The 25,061-nt window shown below is 36.2% G+C and overlaps 1 protein-coding gene across 6 annotated transcripts in view; it reads right to left on the bottom strand.

The window, feature by feature from the left end:
* GRIK2 (glutamate ionotropic receptor kainate type subunit 2) overlaps positions 1-25,061 on the bottom strand; it is a 744,221-nt gene that overhangs the window by 319,729 nt on the left and 399,431 nt on the right. The window lies entirely within an intron of this gene.

The following is a 25,061-nucleotide window of genomic DNA, read 5'->3' on the forward strand; positions in this document are numbered from 1 at the left end:
CACAATCTTGCACAAAGGCCATCAGAACCTTACACAAAAAATATTTCTACAAGGGCATTTGTCCAGCAACTGCTTAATCTCAGACTGGTGATAACCTTGTTATTGGTCTTTGTAGCCAAAGATAATTATCTCAGAAGAATTATATAATCCTCCTGCTTTTTCTCTTTGAAAACCTCTGTCTCCCTTTACTTCCCTAACTATGCGCACAGTTTACTTTGACATGCATATTCCCATTGCAATGCTTTATTCTCAAATAAATATCTTTTCTTTTAGAGGGTCTCTCTCTCAGTGTTATTTAGGTTGACAGGCTATAGCATAAAATATTCTCTCCTCATTATTTGGAACAAACAAGTAGATACATTTATTTAGAAAGAAACTCAAAAAGATACTCATAATTTGTTTAATCTTATCCTTGAGTTTATCTTGTGGGTTAGATTTGAGAATCCAGGAGATGAGATTCCTATAAAGCATACATTTCCTCATTTACTCAAATAGCTATCATGGCACCTGAGTATGTCCAATGAAGCTCAGTAAAGGGCTGTAACTATTGAGTAGACTTCCGTGTTTTGAGGGTTCACAGCATCAGATAATATTTCTTCTCTTCCTCTGCATTCCTAATTCTAAACTCCTCCACTTCCCGCTTCTTCAATTGTGTGTGTGTGTGTATATATATATATATAATATATATATATATTTTTTTTTTTTTTTTTTTTTTTTTTTTTTTTTTTTTTGAGATGGAGTCTCGCTCTGTCACCCAGGCTGGAGTGCAGTGGCGTGATCTCAGCTCACTGCAAGCTCCGTCTCCCGAGTTCACGGCATTCTCCTGCCTCAGCCTCTGAGTAGCTGGGACTACAGGCGCCCGCCACCTCGCCCGGCTAGTTTTTTGTATTTTTAGTAGAGACGGGGTTTCACCATGTTAGCCAGGATGGTCTTGATCTCCTGACCTCGTGATCCGCCCGCCTCAGCCTCCCAAAGTGCTGGGATTACAGGCTTGAGCCACTGCGCCCGGCGATTGTATATTCTTCAGTGTCTTTTCTTTCTGACTTTCTAAATAAAGGCTACCCAGTGAATATACACATTCTATTGCATTTTGAAAGAAAAATTACAACAAACATACTATTGTTTATGTCAAATGGTGAACAAAATTCAACATATTGTATACTTGGGCATTTGTATCTACTTTTTTCCCAAGGAAAACAGTACAAAGATATTACACATATCCATCATGTAAGGTAGAAAATTAAAGTTTACTTTTGTTTTCTTATACTTTTGAAATTAGCCAAACCAGAAGGAATACCCTTTACCAAAAGTTAAAGCATGAAGTTTAGTAAAGATATAAAAAAATCAGAGCAATAATAGCATATCAGCTATAATTTTAGCCTATTAGGTCAGTTTTTAACTATATATCCTAGATGATAATCTCTTTTTCTAAATCAAAAAAATAGTAAATATTTCACAAAGAAGTTATTTAGTCATAGGGTTATTTTCTATAATACCTACCACATGGCACTGCAGTAGGCACTTTATGATATTATTTAACTTAATTTTCTTTAACAATCTCATGATATAAACAATACATGCCAAGGAGCCAAGGCTCAAAGCACCGAGTGACCAGCACACATAAAATCTAAACTCAGGCCTATTAAATTCCAAAGATTCTGGGCTTTTTTCTTCTTAACCATGAGGTTAAGATAATAGAAATTACTGTGATATATAGCTGTGTGCCTTAACATTATGAATTAGGCATCTATTTTAGAGTTCAGTGTCCCTCATATTGTAGCAAGACGAGCGGCAGACAAAACTCCTCAGAAACCAAGTTAAAGAATGAAGGGGTTTATTCGGCCAGGGGCATCGGCAAGACTTCTGTCTCAAGAGCCAAGCTCCCTGAGTGAGCAATTCTTGTCCATTTTAAGGGCTCACAACTCTAAGGGGGTGCATGTGAGAGGGTCGTGATTGACTGAGCAAGCAGGGGTTCATGACTGGGGGCTGCATGCACCAGTAATTATATCGGAACAAAACAAGATAGGGATTTTCACAGTGCATTTCTATACAATGTCTGTAATCTATACATAACAGAACCAATTAAGTCAGGGGTCAATCTTTAACTACCAAGTCCAGGGTGCGGTGCCATGCTGTCTGCCTGTGGATTTCATTTCTGCCTTTTAGTTTTTACTACTTTTTTCTTTGCAGGCAGAAATTGGGCATAAGACAATATAAGGGGTAGTCTCCTCCCTTATTCCCCCCTTTTGAGACTCTCACTCATTTTAATAGTGGGAGTTCTCACTTTCATTTTCACTACTCATGTCTTCTTGTAAATCAGATCGATAGTGATTTATATAGTACATTTGTGCTGAGGCATTTTGGTGAACTAAGGTAGCAATGAAGCTTTTAATCATTAGAAGAAGTACAGGTATCAAACAAGGGAGCAGTAGGCAGGTTCCTATTATTATTATTATAACTCCTATTATAAGAGTTTTAAATCCTCCTAGTGCTGGGAACCATTTTCCAAACATGGCCCCAGGATCAAATCCATGCCACACTTGCACAGGCACATGTGCCAGTTTTGTCATATCTCCAACTATGTCTTCAACTACTTGCTCTTGATTATCTACGTGTAGGCAGCAATTAGAAAGGTTAAATTTCCTGCATATCTCTCCTTTAGCTGCTAGCAAGTAGTTGAGAGCTAATCTATTTTGATAGGTAGCTTTTCTCATCAGAGTTTCTTGCTGGGCCAGAATAGTCAAGGCTCTGCCAGTTTTATTAGTGATTATTTCTAAGACAGCTTGTAACCGTATGATTCAGTTGATCATGTAAATGGGGGTCCAGTATCCCCATGAGCTGTCTTGTGCCCAAGTAGCAGGCCCGTAATATTGTATGATTCTCTCAGGGGGCCATTCATCATCTTTCCAATTTCCTATAGCCATGTTTCTCTTTCCACAGGAAGCATAGAAAGGGAAGCCCAGGAGTTCACCCGTTTTTATGAGCAGTCGAAAGAAAGATGGTTTAATAGTGCCAATAACACAACTACCTGCCCACTGGCCAGATAATTTGGCATAAGCTCTATGCCCACATATCCAGTACAATCCAGTGGGGGCTGTCCAGTCCTGGTGGGACTCCGCGTGGGTCCACACGGTTTGCAACTTTGGGAATTTACTAAATGGATTCCTTGATTCCTCTCTGTTTGATTTGAACTCCACCAAGTGACTGTTTTTGTGGTACCATTATACAGTTTCTGTCCAAGACAACTAAGTCATCCTACACGAGTGAATTCTTTTCTTTCTCTAGCTAAGCAATATTGTCCAATAGTTGAGGCTTTTAGGACCCAGAAATTATCAGGGTGATTCTTTTGAGCTGGGAATTCATCAGGAAATGGGTCTGTAGGCATTAATTCTCGGGCTTCCCATGGCCACTGATCTCCCATTACAGTTCCTACACATACATAACATGATGTGACATTGAGAGACTGGGCTACATGCTCAGCTAATTGCAAAAACAAATTTCTTGTTTTTCCTGGAATTTCTGGTACTGGTACATTTAGTTCATCACAGAAAGTTTGAAACACTGGCTCAGGAGAGCATTTGTAAACTTCTCCCCGAATCAAGGTATTTACTTGAGGATCCAATCTGGCGCCATCAATTCCTAAGGTCGCACACTCTTCTTCTTTCCAGCAAGGATCAAGGGGATTGGTTATTACTAACTCTAAGGGGTTACATTGTCCCTTAGTACAGGAAGGGCCATTTTTTTCTTTCTGAAGGTGGACTGGATCCTTTTGCTCATTTTTTTAAATTTTATCAAGTGGCCTAAATGACCAAGTGGTAGTTAGCAGCACAAGGTAGGGTCCTTCCCAGACTGGCTCAAGTTTTTCTTCTTTCCACCTTTCGATGAGAACATAATCTTCAGGCTGGTGCTGGTTTACTGGAAATTTTAGGGGTGGTACATATGCTAAAAGACTTTTAGTTTTTGTTTTTTTGTTTGTTTGTTTGTTTCTTTCTTTCTTTTGTGAGAAAGGAAAGTGGAAGATAAACCAAGTATATAATTTTTAAGAAACTGACCTTTTGTTTTAAGTGTGGGGACCTTGGCAGTGCACTTTATAGTACTTAGTGCCTTTTCACTGAGAAATTTCCTTTAGCACCTATTTTTATTAGTATTTAAACCAAAGAAAGCCAAATACCATTTTACATTTAACAGTGCTTCTCGTATGATGTTTATACCAGATAAGCTAAATTTTATCTTTGTATTAGTGGGTTATTAATGTTAAACCTAATTTAAATAAAACTTTGTAGACATATTTTTTAATTTTTAATGTTTGGCCATAAGGTATGATTTTATAGACTCTTTTTAACCTTTTATAATTTTTGCTAAAGAGCAGGTTGGTGCTTTAAGAAAAACCTGTTATGCTTTTACTTGAATGTCCAGTTCACAGAAAAACTGGATAATACTTCTTTAACTATAGCTAACACGTTTACACACAGAATGTTCTTTACAATTCATGTTTTAAACCTTGCTTAAACCTTCAAAACAGTAATTTTTAACTTTTTAATGTAGGTAAAAATGTACATTCTTATGCCTCCTTATAATCCCTTTACCAAAGGTATATTTTGCTTTTCTTATTCACCTTGCACATAAACTGGTTTTTTTTTTTTTTTTTTTCAATAGTTTTACATTCAGGAGGCCTAGTTACTTGTAAATTATACAACATCTTTTGCATAAATTCTTTTTTTAACACGCATTTTTTTATAACCCTCTTTTCTTTTTCACAACTTTTACAGGCAATTTTTTTTTTTTGACATGCATGCCTTAACTTTCTGACTTATTACAAACATTTCTTTCTTTAAACAACCAGTTAATTTATTTCAGGACAAGAATTTACCATATAACACTCTTTTTATATAAATTCCGCCCCCCCCTTTTTTCTTTTTTTCCTTTTTTTTAACTACTTGTATCTCTCTCTCTTTCTTTCTCTCTTTGACTTTGTCTGTCTCTCTTTGACTTTCCTTTTGCCTCTGTCTCTTCTCTCTCCCTGCCTCTCTCTTACTTTCTCTCTCTCTCTCTTTCTGTCTTCTTGACTCCCTCTTTGTCTGTCTCTTCCTCTCTCTCTGCCTCTTTTCCTCTCTGTGTCTTTCCTTTCTCTCTCTCTGCTGGTCTTTCCTTGCCTCTGCCAGCTACTTATGCTGCTGTTCTCTCAACCACTGTGTATTGGGGGTGGTGGGGGTCTAAAACCAGCTGTAACCAAGTGTCTGTGTACAGGAACTGGTCTGGGTTCCCTGGCTTACATGTTACCTTGTGCTATACCTTTGAAATAAGGGACCTGTCCAGGCTTCTTTCTAATGGCCAACCTACCTCTAATGCTGGTCAGTCTATCTTACACAAAGTTTTAAGTGTTCCTGGTGTCATAGTACTCCATAGTCTCCCTTAAATCCTTTTTTTTTTTTTTTTTTTTTTTGAAATTTTTCAACATAGTTCTTAGTGGGGTGGGCTTACTTTGTGCCTCACCCATGTTTCCTCTAGACAAAACACCACACTCACACCACACACACACCACAAAACAAAGAACGGGTAAAAAGGGCACACACACACTTTTGTAGTTTACACCAAACCAAAATCAAAACCAAAATCAGAGTATACAGAAATCCAAGCCAGGTCAAAACCAAAACCAAAGTATCACACAATCCAAGTCAAGTTAAAAACAAAAACCAAAGTGCCAGTACAGGCACACCATGGGTGATCAGGCCACGCTTCCACTCAAATGTAGTGGGCAAGTTCCCAAGACCGGTCCTGTCAAGCAATTCAAACCAAATCAAAACCAAAACCAAAGTGCCAATAAAGGCACACCATGGGTGATCAGGCCACTCTTCCACTCAAACAGAGTGGGCAAGTTTCTAAGACTAGTCTAACCAAGTTTTAGATGTCCAGACTCCAAGTGCCAGTTCCTTCCTGGTGTTCAGCCACTGCGTTGATCCTCCACGGGGGCCTGCCACACACTGCTCTGGCGAGGCGTCCCACCCGGGCAAATGCCTACCGGGGGAGCTCTCAGGATCTGAGTTGCCTAGGCTGGTTGGAGCCCCTAAGCTGCCTAAAGAGCTGCCTGGATCATCCACCATTCACCTTGCTTCTCCATCAGGGAACCAAGAAATGTAGCAGGACGAGCGGCAGACAAAACTCCTCAGACAACAAATTAAAGAAGGAAGGGGTTTATTCGGCTGGGTGCATCGGTGCATTGGCAAGACTTCTGTCTCAAGAGCCGAGCTCCCCGAGTGAGCAATTCCTGTCCCTTTTAAGGGCTCACAACTCTAAGGGGGTGCATGTGAGAGGGTCCTGATTGATTGAGCAAGCAGGGGGTATGTGACTGGGGACTGCATGCACCAGTAATTATATCGGAACGAAACAAGATAGGGATTTTCACAGTGCATTTCTATACAATGTCTGTAATCTATAGATAACAGAACCAATTAGGTTAGGGGTCGGTCTTCAACTACCAGACCTAGGGAGCGGCGCTGGGCTGTCTGCCTGTGGATTTCATTTCCGCCTTTTAGTTTTTGCTTCTTCTTTCTTTGGAGGCAGAAATTGTGCATAAGACAATATGAGGGGCGGTCTCCTCCCTTAATATTAACATAATACAATGTGCATTATGAAACAAAGATTATTGAAGACAGCTTTCATTCTATGTCATCTCTTGATGATAAAAATTTACTTTCCTGGTCTAGAGGTGAGAGAGAATCCATAACATTTCCAGGTGAGAGAAACCATAATTTGCTCACCAGACATAGATGAATAATGATGTGCTAGCAGCTATGATTAGGTGCTAGAAAAGGTTGGAAATATCACTGGGAGAAGAGTATGAAAATGCATGTCAAATACCAGTTGGGACATTGTAATTTGACTTGAGGAACTTATTCCATGGAACAAAAAAGGAAAAATGTACATGGATGCATTTACAGATGCGTGCATTAAAACATGGTTTATATTACTTGAAAATGCAGCAGCCTTAATGTTTCTCAACACTGTTAAGCAATTTATATTGTATTTTTATAAATAAATATTATAACACTGTGAAAATTATACAGGCTGAGTGTGGTGGCTCATGTCTGTAATCCCAGTACTTTGGGAGGCCAAGGTGGGTAGATCACTTGAGCCCAGGAGGTTGAGACTAGTCAAGGCAATATGGTGAAACCCCATCTCTACTAAAAATACAAAAATTAGCCAGGCATGGTAGCGCATGTCTGTGGTCCCAGCTACTTGGAAGGCTGAGGTGTGAGGATCACTTGAGCCTATGGGACACAAGTTACAGTGAACTGAGATTGCACTACTGCACCCCAGCCTGGGTAATAGAGGCAGACCCTGTTTCAAAAAAAATAAAAATACAAATAAAATTATTATCTAGACCTATATTTATGACATAATGATGGATGTTAAAATTTCCATATTCATAATATAAAATAATATATTTTCATTATAATGCATTGTAATAATACAGAATTATATCTAATAAAACATTTCAGATCCTACCACCCATGCTCCTGACTTCCTCAGAGGTAATTATTCTCAACAGTGTGGGCCTATATAGACCCAGTCAGATAGATATTGTGTTTATTTTTATTATTCTAATCAAAAGTAAAATATACTATAATTTGCTTTAAAAAATGTTAAGAATATATTTTCCAAGTTAGCATTAATAGACATGCCTCATTATTTTAACAAATAAATGTATTTCAATTATGCATATTCTTAAAATGCACATTATTGCCAGGCGTGGTGACTCACGCCTATAATCCCAGCACTTCCGGAGGCTGAGGCAGGTGGATCACCTAAGGTCGGGAGTTCAAGACCAGCCTGACCAACATGGAGAAACCCCGTCTCTACTAAAAGTACAAAATTAGCCGGGGTAGTGGCACATGCCTGTAATCCCAGCTACTCAGGAGGCTGAGGCAGGAGAATCACTTGAACCTGGGAGGCGGAGGTTGCGGTGAGCCAAGATCACGCCATTGCACTCCAGCCTGGGCAAAAAGAGCGAAACTCTGTCTCAAAAAAAAAAAAAAAAAAAAAAATGCACATTATTTAGGTGTAAAGCAAAATATAGCTTATGACTGTCATATTAATTTAAATATATCTTATCCATCTATCTCCATAAATACATAAAGAGAGAAAGAGAGATCATAATAAATCCAAAATGTTTATAAGGGTAATGAGATTATAGAAAAGTTTACCTTTCTTTTTTATATTTCTATATTCTGTGAGAATATTCTCTTAAGGAGAAAAAAAGTTGAATTGATTACTGTTTGGAAGAAAATAAACAAATAAAGCACAATTTTACTCATGATTGATACGTAAGAATTATAAAAGTATTGTGCTGATAAACCACAGAATTAATGGACCAAAAGCAAATTAAAATTTCAATTAAAAGTAGCAGTTATTTCTTCTGAATTCTAGATCCTATTCAATGTTTACCTGAGTTACTTCTAACTTCGCACAAGTTTACAAATTTCCCCTCTTTTCATATGTAAACTCAACCAGAAGTAGGAGTTAAGCACTAAGATTGCTAGGTTACATAAAAAGAATTGCCTAAAAGCCACATCAGTCTAAAGACAACCCCTGTGGACACCTACAAACAATCAGCCATGCATACCATCTTATCTACTGTGTCAGGAGACATACACAATTATTTTCCAAAAACGAACATCAAAAGGAATAAGTGGTTAATCAAGTAGTATCATAAAGCTTTGCATTGTTCTGTTAATTAATATCGCGTCTATTTCCTGCAAGTGAAGGCCCAAACCTAAATTAAATTACAGCAGCACTTGCTAAGAATGGGGCTCATTTGGAACAGGACTAATAAGCTTTCTTTCTGTCTTGAGCAGAGTTGTGAGTAGGAAGCTCAACTCCAGAGGACAACACTCCCACAAGTCATTTGGTCATAAATACATGCTGTAGTAACCTAAAGCACAGTTTGACAATTACTGTCATGACTAGATGTTATAAACTAAAATAGTTGTTTTAGGTTTTATATCCAACTTTATCGTAAAAAAAAGAATTTGTGGTAAGTGTAGAAGATATTATTCTTCCAATTGAATACTATAGAACTTCAACAGGTGCTCATTTATATCAAACATCACTTTAATGCTTCAAATATTTCAGGAACTCTTCAGGATATCATTTTGATATCTATCCTCAATTATTAAATCTTTAAACACAAGATTCTTTAAAAATTGAGGTAATGATTAGAAACATACACTTAATAATACAGCTACTTCACTTTAAACAAAATTCTAGTAAATATTACGATTTATTTTCTTCAAGTTGCTCTAAAAAGCAACCTGAACAAAAGCCCAAACACACCAAGTAGTGACTATAAACTACTTTATAAAAAGTGGAATAAGGGCATACAATATATCAGGCAAATATGTTCCAATGATGCCATACTTTGATCATCATTTTCTTAAAATAACGTCTTTATATTTAAAATGCTTTAGCTTCATGTTTTGATCCTTATTCTAATCAATGCATCTTGCAAAACAAAGATGGTTTAACATACTTTAATCAAGAACAGTTCAAATGTTAATGATATTAAACTCATATGCAACAGTTTTGAAATTTAGGCTTTGGAATACAATAAAAAAAGGATTCCACAAAAATGACTCATAGCATTTTTGGAGAATTTAAGTTTAAGTAGATGTATAAGAAAATTCAAATTTGCTATCTGCCATGTTTCTAATTTCTAAATTAAGAGTAGTTTTAATCATATGCACACAGATTAAACCCTACTTTAAAATAGTGCCTTCCATGTATACATACTTTAAAGAATACAGGTTATAAAATTAATTTCTGCTTCGTGAAGAGGGAGAGAGAGGGATTGGTTTCATAAGAAAACGCTCCTTGAAGGAATAACATATCTTGACTATTTTCATGTGACTTCTCCAGACAGCATAGCAGGTACCTGCCTCTGGATTAGGCAGATTAATTTTGGGACTAATACAAGTAGCTTTTGCAAAATAAATGCAGTCTCCAAAGCTGAAATGCAATCTGAAATAATTGAATCATTCCACTATTCTTCCTAGAAAAAAAAAAATACGATGTGTCCAATAGCCATTATCATTGTTATTTATATATTAGTACATTAACATATACATAATGTCATTTAGATTCAGAAGGAATTCAGAGTGAAACACACAAAAAAAGCACACATGCATTCAGTACTCATCTGCCCTGTGCTAGACACTAAGCTAATGCTAGAGAGATAAACATAAGCAAGATGTGTATAGTACCTGCCTTTATGGAGTTCATGCCCGGTAAAATGTAGGCAATTGAAGATGCAGTACAAATGAAGACTAATAAGTGCTAAAACTGAAATGAGGAACAGGATGCTATAGCACGGACATACAAAAAACACTAACTGAAACTAACTTGGAGGACTCAGGAAAGGCTTTCAGAAGAAAGTGATGTTGACACTAAAGAAGTGTAAGAGTTAGATAGAGAGAGAGAAAGATGTGACAACTCAGAAAGGAGAGAGAACAAGAGAGTGTTGAGAAGCCAAAAAATGTTCCTTATAGATGAAGCACCAGTGAAGGTGTGGATTTTTTTTTTTTTTTTTTTTTTTTGAGACGGAGTCTCGCTCTGTTGCCCAGGCTGGAGTGCAGTGGCCGGATCTCAGCTCACTGCAAGCTCTGCCTCCCGGGTTTATGCCATTCTCCTGCCTCAGCCTCCGGAGTAGCTGGGACTACAGGCACCCGCCACCTCGCCCAGCTAGTTTTTTGTATTTTTTAGTAGAGACGGGGTTTCACCATGTTAGCCAGGATGGTCTCGATCTCCTGACCTCGTGATCCACCCGTCTCGGCCTCCCAAAGTGCTGGGATTACAGGCTTGAGCCACCGTGCCCGGACACGAAGGTGTGGATTTGCAGTGATAATGGATGAGGCTGGAGAAGGTAATAAATAATAATTAACAACAACAAAACACACACACACACACACACACACACACACACACACACACACATACACACAAAAAATGAAGGTTTTGTCAGCCATGCCTAGAAGTGTAGATTTTATCTGTAGGATGAGTGGAAGACATTAAAGTGTTTTCAGAGGACAGAAATGTTCAGATTTACTTTTAGGAAAGAGCGCTTCCTGAGTGGGGATAATGACAGGCACATTGGTATAATACTAGAGGCAGGAGATCCTTCAGGAGACTCATTAAAAATAATTCTAGTGACTTCAGCCTGGGTAACAGGGTGAGACCTCATCTCTAAAATAATAACAATGATAATGAACAGAAGGGAGGCTACAATGACTCCCAGATTTATTAGTGTTTGGGCCAAAGGGAAGATGGTCATAATATTCACTGAGATAAAAAGTAATGCAGATAAGTGCTATTAGAAATACACTTTCACATATTTTTTCATTCTCTCACCTTGCTTTTCTTCAGAGCACTTATCACTTTCTGATCACACATACACACACAAACACACACACACACAGAGTGTTGGTTATTTCTTCCCTCTTCTAAAACATAATCTCTATGTCTATAGAGACTTTATTTGACTACTGTATCCCCATCAGTAATCAAGAAGTTTCAGGAAGATAATGTCACGGAAGATAATATTGAGTTTCCAAACTTGCAAGTGGAGGTGTCTGGTAGATGGGCTAGGTACATGAGTTCATGCCTCAAAGGAGAGGTGTGGGCCTGGGTTATAAATTTGGAAATCATAAATTTATGAGAAGGATTGGAACCACAAGAGCAAATGACACTCAGGAATAAAGGTAAATTGAGAGAAGAGAGCCCTGAGATTCTCCGATATATAAGTGACGAAGGAAGAGGAGCGTAACAGAGAGAGACAGTGAATACAGAGAACCAGGAGATATTGGTGTCAGGGAAGCCAAAATACAGGATTTAAAACCTTGTAAGTTTCTGATCTTGGGTTCACCTTCCTTAAGGACAAATGTTTATCTCTCTTCTTGTCAAATCAGATATTACATTCAAGTTATTTTTGTTCTTAGACTTAATTGTGCAAATACTGATAGTATTTAAATACTGGAAGCAAACAAGGCTGGCTTCAAAATTTGCAGGGCCCAGTGGAAAAAAAAAAAAAACAGTATGGCCTCTTTTCCAAATAATAAAATAATATTAAGAATTAAATAAGGTCCCATGTGACTATACAGATAACACACCCATGAAACTAGTCCTGAAAAAAATTGAAATCTTTTAAATTTCAACCAAGTTTAGATGAATTAACAGGAATATGTTATTTTTCATAAAAGATTTATAATATATCATCTGGCCAAATTTCTTAAACCTTGAGTGAACAAAGAAGAATTTCCCCTGGTTACTTATTTAATGACATGAGATGAATTCAAAAGGGCATTGATTTTAGTAGAAAATACAGATGATTTTGATTGGCTAATAAATTGAATAAGATGCTAATGTCTGTATAGTAAGAAAAACTAGACAAGAAATGTGTGTCTTCTGGGAGACATAAACATTCATAACACATTCAAACAGCTAGTTAATTTGTGTTGTTTAATCAGATATCAACAACTAACAAAGTGACTAAATAAGACTTATATGCCATTTCTAGAAACCTCACATTCAGAGTGGTTTTCAGGATTGAATGAATTAGGACAATTACACCAACCTAGAGCTTTGGTACCCAGGAAATCACTCAGTTGTTAAAAACAAATCCTGCTACTTGAATGTTCTTACCACATTGTCATCAAATCAAAGCAGTAGGGACAGCCACTTTGATTTTCTGCCAAGACCCTCAATCTGTACATTGTCCTTTTGTCATTTCTTGTTCCTCTGGAGGATGGCCTTGATGGTCTTTGAAATACTATTTCATTTGTACATGAGCGTCTCCAAGGAATGCCCAGCATGATTTGTCCTGGCACCGTGGCCTCTTGTAGACAGCCCTGGGATCTATACCTGCTGTTGAGTCTGTCTGGGCTGACTCTAGGAGATCTACAGTCAAAAGCCAACTGTTAAGTCTGATGATTCAGTCACAAAGAAGTTTCTCAGTAAAACAAATACATTTTAAAAAATCCAAAAGGTATTGAAAATATTACACTTTGATGGGTCACTTTAGTTTGCTTCTAGATTAACCTCATGGGTATCTGAAACTGACCTGCCTGAGATATGTACTTTTTAGCTGAATGTTAACTGGACAAGAAAGCTGTAATTAGCATCTTGAATTAAAAAAAAAAAAAAAAAAAAAAAAAAAAAAAAAAAAAAAAACACTTCAAATCCTGTCAAGGCACGTACCTAATGACACCATTTTAGACAGTCATTTATCAAACTAGACCAGGCAAATGTTGGTCTTGTCACCCTGAATACCTGGATTCAAAGTCAAATAGGAGCCTCAGTCATTCACTCTCATTCAGAAGTAATTAGGAAGGACCTAATTTCAAAAAGAAACAAAGAAAAAAGAAATAAATTGGGGCTGGAGGATGGCTAACACCTGTAATCCCTGCACTTTGGGAGGCTCAGGCAGGATTGTTTGAACCAGGAGATACCGGTGTCAGGGAAGTCAAACCCAGTACTTTGGGAGGCTCAGGCAGGATTGTTTGAAGCCAACTTGGGCAGCATAGCAAGACCCTGTCTTTAAAAAATAAAGTAAAATATAAAAATTAGCCAGGCTTGGTGATGCCCACCCGTAGTCCCAGCTACTTGGGAGGTTGAGATGGGAGGATCATTTGAGCACAGGAGTTTGAGGCAGCAATGAGTTATGATAGCACCACTGAACTCTAGCCTGGGCAACAGAGTGATACCCTGTCTGAGAGACAGTGAGCGAGAGAGAGAGAGAATGAGAGAAAAAGCAAGAGAAAGAGAGAGGAGGAGGAAGGGAGGGAGGAAAGGAAGGGAAGGGAAGGGAAGGGAAGGGAAGGGAAGGGAAGGGAAGGGAAGGGAAGGGAAGGGAAGGGAAAAAGGAAGAAAGAAAAGGAAGAAAAAAGAAGAGAAGAGAAGGAGAGGAAGGAGAAGAAGGACAGGAAGGAAAAGAAATGGGGGCATTATTGTAAAATCAGATTAGGTAAAACCTTTGCATCAGGTTTTGTTAAAAGTATAACCTTGAAATATCATGAACAGAAAAGCTTTCATTCGGAGTTTGAAGAAAGGCAAAATATCTTAAGGTCCTATCCTACTGAATAATTGTGTAAGATACAGATTTGTTGCTTCAATGTGGAGCTTTGCTAATTTTTTAGTCTGGAAAGGAATATTGCAGAATAATGTGGGAAAACTAAAAACATAGACAACACAGATAGAGCATGTGTGCTATCATGAGCTCTGGAGAAATGAAGGGGTGGGGCCGCAATTGCAAAATATTGTTTCCCCAACTGATTTCCTAATGAGGCAGTTTTATTTGCCTTTAGGGGAACCTGAATTAACTTAAAATAGCTGCTTGGGGGGGGGGGGGGGGAAGAAGAAGAGGCTAAAAATCATTACAGTCACACAGACTTAAGTGTTCTTGCTCTCCCTTCATTTTCCTTTATTATTGCTCATCACCAGACATACCACAAAGGCCACCCAGCAATTCACATTGTTTCCATTTGTAGCCATGGAATTCAATGACAGTGGCCCTACAGACTATTTCTGCGTACAGGTATGCTTGAAAAGACTAATGTGTGATCCAGCAGTCCTCTTCTCCCTGAATGCTATGATCTTTCTATATGGAGTCAAAAGAGGACACTCAATATTAGAGTTCTTTGGATCATTTAACTGTCTTTGGACAGTTTCGTTCAGATTCATTTCTGAAGTATCACTGAGACTTCATGTCATGTCCATCAACTAAATGGCACTTAATAATCCACATAAGCTTTGAATTACATAAAGAGCTGACATTTGATTCTTATTACTATTTAACGTGTATTAAGTATCTCATGTGAGATAGACACTGTGTAGATGATGTAAAACACAGCTGTCAAAGAGATGAAAAATTAATTTTGTATGATAATGTTAACTTTTCATAGATTATCCTTGCTAGGCAAAAATTTCAACATAAAATAGTACACAGCTTAAGAGGCGTAGTTTGTATTAACCTTGATATATAATTAAACATATATAATTAAATATATATATTTAATTCCATAATCTCACACTCATTTAATTAAATATCAGTGAATTCATATTTAGGTAGTTTGTAAAAACTTTCACAGGTATTTCATCACTCAACAATGTTAAACATTTTACATATAGATATTTTTTGTTTAAAAAATAAAATGCTGCATTTATCTAGCTAGTGATTACTAAAATAAAACTTTTTTTACTTTTTAAAATCTTATTTTAAAACAACAAATTATTACTGAAATTATTCATGCATTTTGAATAATTACAAACACAATTATGACCGTAGTAAAATTATTTGTATCATTAAAAACTAATATTAATGTTGGCTGGTTACTACACAACAAAGGGCCTTAATGGTGTCTTTATGACTTGAACTCAAATGACCATTCCTGAATCTGTTCTCCACTTAGCAGCCATATGTCTTCTGGTAAATAGTAACCTCCCCATTTTTCCAAGGTATAAAGTGGGTGCAATAATTTCTGCCCTACTTACTCCACTAGGTGTAATGAAGCTCAATAGGTACAATGTGTATTAAAACACAGTTAAATCTCTACACACTTAATATTTGCTGCTGTTTTGTTATGCAAATAAAGAGACATCTAGCTTTGTGGGAGTCTCCTTCTTTTACTCAGAAAATTGTTTTACAACCCCTACAGAAAAAGGAAAAGAAAAATAGCAATTGTAGGTCTTACAGTTGAGAAAATTTTACAAATGTAAATCATTATACTCTTCAATAGCATGTTCAAACTGTTTAATACTTCTTAACATAATTTAAAAGAAAGGGAAAAACAAAATAAATTTTAAAATAAAATATTTCCCATTTTAGGTAAAGCTCCAATGGAATCAGCCATTATAGATTCAAAGAATATGCCTAAGAATTTTTTAATATGCTACTTGATATGCAAAAATGAAACCCTCTGAGACAGCATGTCGTCAAGCATCATTTAGTTTGGGAGAACTTTAAATGAATATTACAAAAAGAAGATTGGTCCATTTTCCCTGAATGCAAAATACTTTCACTTACAGTTTAAAATATTTTAGCTATAATGGCAATAAGATTTTAGTAGTATAGTTTTACTCTTTCGAAGTTAAACAAATAAACAAAAGTTTTTAATAGTTTCAAATGTATTTATTTTATCTCCAAAAAGCTTTCCTATGTAAGACAATTATTTCCAAAGAATGAATTAAGAATAAATAGCTTTTCAAAAAAAGAATGATTCCCCCCAGTTTATCAGGTAGTAAAATCTATTGCCCCTGAAATCATTTCACTTAATTCTCACTTGCTCTTATATCCCATACTCTATTCTGCTGAGTGAAATTTAATAAATCAGTTCAGGATTAAATTTTACTGTTTTATGAACTGTTAAATTGCATTGTATTCTTATTAAAACTGGTGTTCTTTCACTCATAGACACATTCTCAACTGTACCCTGGGGCACAATTAAACAAACAGCAGAGATTTTGCTTTCACCATTGGAGTATCTTCCAACAGGGAGCAATAGATGAACATCAGCAAGTTATTTAACTATAAACAATGTGTACTTAATAATCCACATATGCTTTGAATTACATAAACTATATTTTAAGGAGGATAATATATCAAATGGATAATAACCCCCACATCATGCATTCTGGCTTAGTTATAGCAAGATAAGTACTGAAATACACTGAAAGAAACATATTAAAATACTTTAACTCATCATTTATACACTATACTTTATACTCAACCTATGTTCATTCATTCATTCATTTATTTAATTTTTAATTTATTTTTAGGCAGGGCCTCATTCTGTTGGCCAGGCTAGAGTGCAGTGGGACAATCTTGGCTCACAGCAACCTCCCCCTCCCAGGCTCAAGCAGCCCTCCCACCTCAGCCTCCCAAGTAGCTGGGACTACAGGCGCTCACCACCATACCAGGCTAGTATTTTTTGTAACGATGGGATTTCACCATGTTGTCCATGCTGGTCTCAAAATTCCTGTACTCAATCAATCTTCCTGCCTCAGTCTCCCAAAGTGCTGGTATTGTAAGCTTGTGCCACTGCACCCAGTCGTGATTATTTCTTAATGCCAAAAATAAAGCTAGCATTTATAATTCAGACACCAACTCTAAGCAGAAAAAACTACTAAAATGGACAGACTGAAGTAAAAGACAAAACATTAGAGAAATTGCTTTTTAAAAAGAAATGAAGAAAATGTTCTTTTCCATTTGCAGACCATTAGGGTAGACTTTTCAAACTGTATCTGGAAGGATCTCAATTCCATTAATGCAGGATCTCCAGAACCCATGCCTGGATTTATGAAAGAGAGGCCTTGGTAACTCAGTTTGTGAAATTACTCAGGTAGGAAGCCAGACTTTATTGTTTGAATCTGGACTCTATGCCCTTAGGCGAATGACTCACCCCCTTTGAACCTCAGTATACCAATCTATGAAACAGAATGATAATTGTATTTACCTCATCTGCATGTTGAGAAAATAAGTTAAATTTATTCTCACTGTAAAATTTTAAATGAAATAATGCATGTAGAGTGCTTCACTAGACTAAACATCCAGGAAAACATGGCTATTATTATCACTATGTATAATTGTCCAATTTTGTTTACATTTTAATAATTTAACATATTCATGATTTTTCTTCCTTACTATATTGTGTTTTCCATGAAGAACTGAACTTTTAAATTTAAACTGATCTTAAAAATTTAAATACATTAGGTACTGTATAAATATTAATTGATTTATTTGTAAAATGGTTGCCTAAACCCCAATCCTCATGTTTAAAAATATTTTTCTTTTGATAGATAATGTAACAAGTGGCTCTAATATTCATCAATTCAGAGGTCACAAAGCATAATAATCCAATAATATAATATCAATGAGAGGGCATACATTTTCTTTTCTCATTCCATGCTAACCATATATGTCCCATCAGCTATTTAAAGCAACATTTTTCTGGAATGTGAATCTCAGCCACTAGAGTTTTTACAAAGTAATTACTTACAAGTTTCAGAAGGTTGCTTTTCAAAATGAAATACATATCTAATAAGATGTCTTTGCTTTTAAGAATATCCATTTGATTTAAGGATTGTGAGGATTAATTCTTAGTAAGTGCAATAGCAAAAAAATGCCAATTTTTAAATCACACTTCATGAAAATTGAGTAAATTCATAAATATTAACTGGAAGACAAGGCAACTCTGTATTTTAAACTTAACATGCTAAAGCCTATTTGTCTAAGAAGTTGTATTTGCAGTGAATTCAGCACTAAGAATAAGACTTATTTTTTTATTTCAAATGGTCATTTGAAGAAATTATTTTCAGAGAGAGCTTGAATGTTTATTTTTATAGCAAGCCCTTATAAACTTGTCCTTTGTGAAGAGTTGTGGCAACCTTCAAAATGACGTTTAGTAGAACAGCCTCTGAGATTCATGATTGGCATGAAGGCTTTGCTTAGGAGAAAGCATATCTTTTAAACAGTGTTGGAATAAAATGTTTAAATGCTGTAAATGTAAACGTAACCATTTATAAATGTAGAATATTTCAGGAATAAGAAACTTAATTTTCTAAGACATATTATCCAGATTCTGGACAGTGGAGGGAAAGCCATGTGTTAAACTTTGTTCTTTCTCCCTTGGTTCTTATTACTCCCTTTTGTTATTGTGTGTGTTTGGTCTTGACTCTAATTTGTTTTCTAAATATCCCAGTGCCTCCCTCAGTTTAATTAATTTTCTAACTACTCCCTTAGGGAAACTTACCTATTTCGCTCGTCTTGTCTGAAACTATGCAGCAGCAGCACTAACAAGGAATGGCATCGTGTTGGCTTCAGATGTTATTAAACAACACAAAACCTGGGGGGAGGGAGTTTTATACCACCTATAAAAGTCCTCTAGTATAAAACCTTTCTAATGAAGTGCTCACATGCCCACACTTAACAGAAAGTATTCCTTATAAACATTTTCCCCCAGGAGTTAAAGTCTTGGCGTTCAACAACTAATTGAAAAAACACAATTTCCATTATAATAATGTTTCATAAAATTGCTTTTCTAGGATGAAATGCACTATATAAATCAGTTTTGTCAATAGACTGGACACATCTATAAGAGAATATTTCACAATATTTAGTTACCACTTTGTCATATTGTATTAATGTTACTATAGTGCTGCATCTGATACTATTCTGTTCCAAATGACAAAAACTTATCATATACACTTAGTAGATAACACTTTTAAATTGGGTTTTTATTGGTGTGTAGTCTGAGTTCTCATATATCTGACGAGCTAAGGTAGATAACACACTAGTTTATCTAGAAGATGGAACTCATTTTCTACCATTATATCTCCATGAGGAAAAATCTTCTTGAAAACTCTTTAGAGTCTAGACTAAGTAGAAAAGATTTTGAACTTATATAACATGGCTAGGAGTGATTTTAGAAATGATTTATATGGCTGGGCGCGGTGGCTCACGCCTGTAATCCCAGAACTTTGGGAGGCCGAGGCGGGCGGATCAGGAGGTCAGGAGATCTTCACCTGCTTAACATGGTGAAAACCCGTTTCTACTTAAAACACAAAAAATTAGCGGGGCGTGGTGGCGGGCGCCTGTAGTCCCGGCTACTCGGGAGGCTGAGGCAGGAGAATGACGAGTACCCGGGAGGCGGAGCTTACCCAGGAGGCGGAGCTTGCAGTGAGCGGAGATCCGGCCACTGCACTCCAGCCTGGGGGACAGAGCAAGACTCCGTCTCAAAAAAAAAAAAAAAAAAAAGAAAGAAAAGAAAAAGAAATGATTTATGTTAATCCTGTCATAAGGGACAGTGAGTTTAAGTGACTTGTTTTCACGTCTTTTCTTCTTGTTCCTTGCTTTCAGGATCAATCAGATGGTGTCGGCCATTGGCCACATTTAAAGCAGAGTTAATTTTAAAAGGCTTCAAGAGTGCCTCATCGCTGAAAGGATCAAGTTCATATTCTCCCATGTGGATTATGAGGCCCTTCACAGTCTAGCCTCCTTTCATCTGTCTCTGTTTACATTCCGCTATCCCTTGCTCCTCTGATTTCCACGATCCATCCATACCGAGTAACATTTCATTTCCTCACAGGAGCCAGGTTTTCTTACCTCTGAGCCACTGCACATATGTTCCTGCTATCTGGATCACTCAGCCCGCGTCCCCATAATCCAATTCCTAGTTAGTATAGGCTGTACCTCCCTGATCACCCAGGATGTGAGTAAGGAGTCTCAGCTATGTGCTCACCTAGTACCCTGTCCTCCTTTACATAGCACTAATCACATTCTGTGGATAGTAATTGTATATGTGTCTATTTCCCTCATGAGACTGAACGTTCTGTGAGGAAAAGGACTATAGCTCTTTTGGTTACATTTACATTATGATTGGTTAGCATAGGTCTGCTGTAAGGTAAACACTTATAAAATGTTAAGTAGATAATTGAAATGTCTCAGATCAGAGAGCTACATAGGACAAAAAATCTGAACTAGAATCCAGAATTCATATCCTAAATCATTTTACTGTCTCCTACAATGTGATAGCTTTGTTTCCTTAAGCAAATTTGAGATAGAACAATCTAATTATGCACAAGCATATCTTAGGCACATACTGCCTTTCAAAAGAGATTTACTTTGAAACAAATTAAGATACCTTTTGAGATAAGATTGTGTTTAACATTTGTAAAAGCTAATTACATCCTATGAATACTTTCGCAACTAAGTTTTAAATTCTGAAAATACAAAATAAAATAAGATAAATCAATCACTTTACCAACATAAATCTTATGTAATCAATACTATATACTTATAGGAGAATAAGTTATTTAAGAAATATTGTGATATTTCTTCTCCAGCAACTATTAATTGGGTATTTTCTTCTACTTTTATTTAAAAAAGTAATTTATCTTTATACTTCATACCATAGCTAAATTTACGTAAATTATAATATTCAATAGCCTCAATTAATTCAAAAACATTAATTAAAAGTTTAAAATGTAATATGCACAACATTCTTAAAAATTAATATAATTTTAATTAACAAATTATTGCATCCAGTAGCATAAGACTGTATTTCAATTGATTTTATTTGTACTATTATTTTAATAAATTCTATGCTATAAATATTTTATATTACTATACACAGTAGAAAACCCCAGCAACACCTCATTAATATGTTGGAAAACTATCAATTATCATGCAACAAAAACATAAGAGCCAAATTTTCACTAATATTCTGTTCCTTTCATTAATTTGTCTTTGTCATATTAATATTAATATAAAACCTAACTAGTTAGTAATTATTAATGTTCAAAGAGTCCTTTAAAAGTAAAGACATAGAGATAAAATGAGTGTTCTTAAGTATATCTGGAAACAGTTACCTTTCATGGATTGTATTCATAATTATGTATCTAGTTCATTTTCCCCACAAAGACTTAAGATTCTCCATAACTTATAATACATCAGATTATATTGTGAGGTTAAATTCTAGATCTTAAGAAAGAACAAATGATTTCTTTCTTTAAAATGCCCTTGCTTTTTAGGAAATCTTGTTATATTCACAGGACTAATGCAACAAAGGTGTTTTGGAAGTTGGACATGGTGATTGTCTTATTATTTTCTGTCTTGGTTTAAAATGTTCAGTTTTACCACATTGCAGACCAACAAGTCAAAGTTTACCTTCTAATAGAAGTTCTTGTGTCAGTTTGTATCATATATCTAACAATGTTTTCTCTTTTGGAGATTTATGGAAATGTATTTTCAGGATAATATTTTAAAACTACTTAACTTTGTACAAAACTTTGAATTTACTGTGTACTCTTATATATGCAATGTTACTGCTCATATTTATTACAGTTACAACATATGTTCACATTAGTATTGGTCTTCTGAGACTCTTATGTTTGTTTTTGGAGTAACGCAAATGACTACATAATATTATAATTCTACCGCTTCTGTTATTACTGAAAACCTAGATTTTCACTGTCAGGGAAAGGAGATACAGATATAAAATAGAAGATTAAATTATTGTAGTTCTAAATTTGAGTTGGAATTATCAAAATAAACTCTTAATGGGTTTTATAATTTAAAATGAAATGAAATAAAATATTTTCGAGCTTTGTCTATAGAGAAGCCTATGAACTGTGACTAACTCAAGAGGAATGAGTACCACAGCGCCTATATTACAGTTTTGATGTAACAATTCCCACCAAAAGAAACCAAGCTACTTTGATAAACTGTTGATTTAGGGCTGAGGCAAAAATATATACAAGACATATCTGGAAAATCTTGTTAATACTTAACAAAAGACACTATCAATGAGAAATAGGTCAGAGTCAAAATTATTTTGAGGCTCTGTTGAGGAGATTCACAATGACTAAAATAAAATAATTAAAACTCAAAAAGAACAATCACGGAAATGGATTGAAGCATAATAAATATATTTATTTATAGTTTGCAATGATACAAAAATAAACTTATAAGGTGTGGCAAGATGATAATGAACCAATTTATCATTTTGAAAAGTGGTAAATAAAGGACAATAAGCATTTATTTTTCTTTCCTACATGAAATTCTATGAATGGGAAACCAAATAGTAGATAGGGAAAGCTTTTCTTTTAGAAATATTCCAGCTAATAAGTGAGGAGAGCCGGGCGCGGTGGCTCAAGCCTGTAATCCCAGCACTTTGGGAGGCCGAGACGGGCGGATCGCGAGGTCAGGAGATCGAGACCATCCTGGCTAATACGGTGAAACCCCGTCTCTACTAAAAAATACAAAAAACTAGCCGGGCGAGGTGGCGGGCGCCTGTAGTCCCAGCTACTCGGGAGGCTGAGGCAGGAAAATGGCGTAAACCCAGGAGGCGGAGCTTGCAGTGAGCTGAGATCTGGCCACTGCACTCCAGCCTGGGCAACAGAGCGAGACTCTGTCTCAAAAAAAAAAAAAAAAAAAAAGTGAGGAGAAACTGAAAGAAATAGAATCTCCTCATTTAGCCTCTAATGAATTAATAAATCTAGATATTGATCATCACTGGTTCCTAACATCACAAGAGACACAAACATGAACAACCTTCTGACAGAAGACAGTATCATCTATGAAGTGATTTTGCACAAGAACAAACATATCCAATGTAAGTGTGATTAAGCCTCTAGAACCAACCACCAACATGTTCACCACCAATGAACATGTTGAAGATTATCATGGGGTTGCAATCAGCAAAATCCAATGGTAAAATAATGTCAACCTATTGTAATGGATGGACTTTACTGGAATCCCAATTCTAAAAACCCAATGTGGGGGGGGAAATGAAGTTTGTAAGGCAATTGGAAATTAGAATATTGTATATTTGATGACACTAAAAAGTTATTAGTTTATTTTAGGTAGTATTCCGGTATTTTGGTTATATATGGTTTGTAAAGCCCATATTTTTAGTAATACAAAATACAGTATGTATCAATAAAATGATGTGATGTCTTGGATTTACTATGATATAAAAGAGAAAAGTAAAGTGAGAAGGACAAAGAAATAGGATGCCATAGTGAGTTAATAATTTTTAAAACTAGGTAGAGTACATGAGGGTTTGTTATTATTATTCTGTCTACTTTTGTACATATGTCAAATCCCCCAAAATAAAAAGTAAAAATGAAAAAAAAAGAAAAAGAAATTTACAAAATATCTAGGTGTGGTGCCTCATGCCTGTAATCCCAGCACTTTTGGAAGCCAAGGTGAGAGAACTGCTTGAGCCCAGAAGTTTGAAACCAGTCTGGACAACACAGTGGGACCCTGTCTTTACAAAAAATTTAGAAGAAATAAATACATAAATAAGAAAAAAGAAATTTAGAAAATAGAGGTGACCTTACAAATTTACAGTTAGTACATGGTAAAAAAGGGTTGCATTTTTGCTTTGAAATACAATATTTTTTTCACTGTACCACAATATCTCACAATGATGAGAGAATTTAAAATTACCTACAAATTAACTGGCAGTATTTTGAACTATTTGCCCTGCTAATTCTAGAAAAGTCATGAAATGTAAGCTAAAAAGCAGTGAATGAAATAGCCAGTGGGCCTGAATGAAAGAACATGGGAAGTCTATTACTCCTCTACGAAGCTCCTGTCCAACTGCACCTAATCCACAAGGCTTAACCAAATTGTCTATAGTTACAACCCTTCTCTTTCTCTCTCTCTCTCTAAACATTCAGCTACTAACTTTCCAAAATCAAGGAGTCAGGAACCACAGAAAAATAATTCCATCATTCTCCCTGAATGCTTTTTCTTGCTGTAGCATTGAGACATTGATAAGTCTTGTTACTATAGCTTGTGCTATAGATATGTGCAATAGGTATGCTGCTTTGTCTGCCATTAATCAGCTGGCCATGGAAGAAATACTATCTGTGCCACTGAGAGGACAAAGGATTCCTCTACAAGGTTTGATGCTTTTATTTACCTTAAGATTTCCAATGAGTATGACTGAATGGTTTTCAAACATATTTATCTGGGCCTCTGTTGGAAGGGTAAAATAAAGGAAGCATCATGGACACATCACAAAATCTGGCTCTTCAGAAGGGCAGCAGTATTTATTGTGATTACAGAGAAGGAACTTTGGAGTCTGAGAAACTTACGTTCAAATCCTAGCCCTGTCACTTACCTACTGTGTAACACTGGCCAACTAAGTCCCTTTAAGCCTCAGTATACACAATAGCAAAATGGTAAAAATAATACCTCAATCGGGTAATTATGAGGGTTACATGAGGCAACTTTAGGTAAAATATTTTCATAGAAACTGGCACACACTGCCGGGTGCAGTGGCTCACACCTGTAATCCTAGCACTTTGGGAGGCCTAGGCAGGCAGATCACTCAAGGTCAGGAATTCAAGACCAGCCTGGCCAACATGGTGAAACCCCGTCCCTACCAAAAAAAAAAAAAAAGCAAAAATGAGCCAGGTATGGTGGCGAGCATCTGTAATGCTAACTACTTGCGAGGCTGAGGTAGGAGAATCACTTGAACCTGGGAGGCGGAGGTTGCAGTGAG

The sequence above is a fragment of the Rhinopithecus roxellana genome, chromosome 4 (assembly GCF_007565055.1).
Source record: "Rhinopithecus roxellana isolate Shanxi Qingling chromosome 4, ASM756505v1, whole genome shotgun sequence".
Classification (NCBI taxonomy): Eukaryota; Metazoa; Chordata; class Mammalia; order Primates; family Cercopithecidae; genus Rhinopithecus; species Rhinopithecus roxellana.